This window comes from Neophocaena asiaeorientalis, unplaced genomic scaffold, assembly GCF_003031525.2.
Source record: "Neophocaena asiaeorientalis asiaeorientalis breed wild unplaced genomic scaffold, Neophocaena_asiaeorientalis_V1.1 scaffold584, whole genome shotgun sequence".
Lineage (NCBI taxonomy): Eukaryota > Metazoa > Chordata > Mammalia > Artiodactyla > Phocoenidae > Neophocaena > Neophocaena asiaeorientalis.
The window spans coordinates 736,745-739,019 of NW_020173778.1; the positions used below are offsets into that span (position 1 = coordinate 736,745).

Sequence of the window (2,275 nt, forward strand, 5' to 3'; positions counted from 1 at the left end):
CGGGGAAAAGCTTATCTGAGTCCTCCTAACCATGCAGGAGGGCAGAGCAAAGTGAGCACTCAACAGCAGATACTCTAAAAAAGTGAAATGGGTTCTGCAGACAAAATAAAAAGTGACACTATTGTTCTCCCCCCACTTTCTCAACCTTTGTCCCAGCTGTCTTCTCCTATAGCAGATACCATGAAGAAGACACTTTAGGGACCATGATTTGATAGTCCTGATGCTGAGGCTCTGGTCTAGTGAAAATTCAGAGGTCAGGTTGGATTTCTGCATCGTTAACATTCAAATCAAAGGGTCATGGTGTACTGCATCCACTCTGCCTTGAAACCAAGGCACATGGCCCTTGCACGCCTGTCAGGGCCTGTTCCTCACTGCTCCATCTCTTCCTGTTATATCAAGTTCTCTTCAGATTGAATGAATCTTTCGCCTTTTACTAAAGACTTCCATGGAGAGGAACAACTCTGAGTCTCATAGCAATTTTTTGAGGCCTTGCCCTGGCAAGGCTACTTACTGATGTCCAAATGAAAGAATTATTGCGTTTTTTGTTTCTAACAGCGAAGCTACTTGCTAGTTTTTGCTAGTTATTTAACATATGTGTGTATATTAAAGCAAGTAGGATTTTCTGGGAATCTGTGTATAAATAGGGTGCCCGGTTTCAATTGAACTGGATCCCATATGCATGCTGCAACTAAGAAGCCCACATGTGGCAACTAAGACCCAGGGCAGCCTAAATAAATAAATAAACAAATAAATAAATGAATATTTTTTAAAAATGCTGAGCTTACTTCTCATTGGCTCATTTCCTACTCAGATCTGCTTATAGGAGGGAGAGTCTAAGCATTATTGAGTCACCTACTTTTTCTTGCTTAGAGAGAGTTGTTATAACAGTACTAGGAATTAAAAGACCCTTGCAGCTAGGTCTTGATCGGTAAAACAGTACCCAAATTGTTTCCTCATAACAGAACATTCTAAGCCGAACACTCAGTGTAGCTCTAACCACAGCAATATTCTTTAAAAATACCTTCCATACAAACTTACATAAAAGTAGAAATAGATCAATTACCTGATGAGGCACTTTTCGCAAAATGTGTCATCTCAGCTGCTGCAAGAAAAAGGAAACAATCAAAGATCAGTAAATATCTAAACAAAGAAGAGATCCGCTCTTAGGTAACTATCTCCAAAGAAGGCATTTTTTTGTTGCCAAAAGCCAATTACATCTCAAAAGTCCACCCCACCCGTGCAACGCAGAGACATTCACAGCAGCGGCAGGAAGTGTTTTGTATTATTGGAGGAAAGAAGAACTTTATGGAGGTTTGTACTAATGTAACTACGTTTCCCAGAATCCCTTCCCTGTATGTTTCCGGTGTAGACATGGCCAAAAGAGAAGTTTGTGTGAGATCTGAAAGGCTGAAGTGAAGCTGCAAATGGGAAGCTCAGTGTGGGTACCAGGTATCCCTGGAGGTTGTGAACTCCATCACTCATCTGCTGGCTCGGTTTGCTGGGAAGGGGCAGCAACTGCGCCTATAGCTCCACCAGCTCCTACTGGCTCTCTTTCTGCTTCTCAGAGGCTGTCTCTCACTACTTCTATAAAGGACCTGCATTGTCAAGGTTGGAGAAAATGAGACACAGAAGTTTGTCCTCGTGGGTCCAGTATGTCCTCTCACATTCTATTTTTTCATCCTTTGCTTTGGGTCCAGCTTTTCTTTCTAACAGCTGACCACGACTTCAGACCACCACCAGACAGAGGGGCACCAGCCTTACAGAAATTTATTCACCAGCTGTCACAACTGCATAATGTCTCTTCCCCTTAATAAATCCCCTAGTCCTATAACAACTCACAGTGGTTCCACTTCCCTTATTGATCACTGACTGGTACAGAATCATGCCCAGGGAACAGGGAGGGACTGGACCCTCATCAAGGAACTGGTGCTGAGTCTCTGGCTGAATTTCAGTATCCATGCTCCAGTGAAGTACCCCCCGCCCTTTGAATCTTGGCTAGCCCTGTGACTCACTTTTGACTAAATGCATATGGCAGAAATGATGCTTCATGACTTTTCAGGCTAGATCATAGGAAACTTGCAGATTCTGCCTGGTTTTCTTAGAAAATTCACACTGGGAGAAGACAGACACCATGAAAGAAGCTTGACTACCCTGAGACTATAATGCTGTGAGAAATCCCAGTGACTTAACTGGTGTTCAAAAAAGGTAGATAAGGCAAATCACACCCATAATAGAATGGGGTTCCTGGGTGGACCTAGTCTTGCTGGGAAATACA

The 2,275-nt window shown here is 43.0% G+C and overlaps 1 non-coding gene across 1 annotated transcript; it reads left to right on the plus strand.

The window, feature by feature from the left end:
• The first annotated feature begins 390 nt into the window (after positions 1-390).
• Positions 391-505, plus strand: LOC112404058 (U5 spliceosomal RNA). Its single transcript, XR_003004035.1, has one exon. It is a non-coding gene; the product is annotated as a U5 spliceosomal RNA (small nuclear RNA).
• The last annotated feature ends 1,770 nt before the right edge of the window (positions 506-2,275 follow it).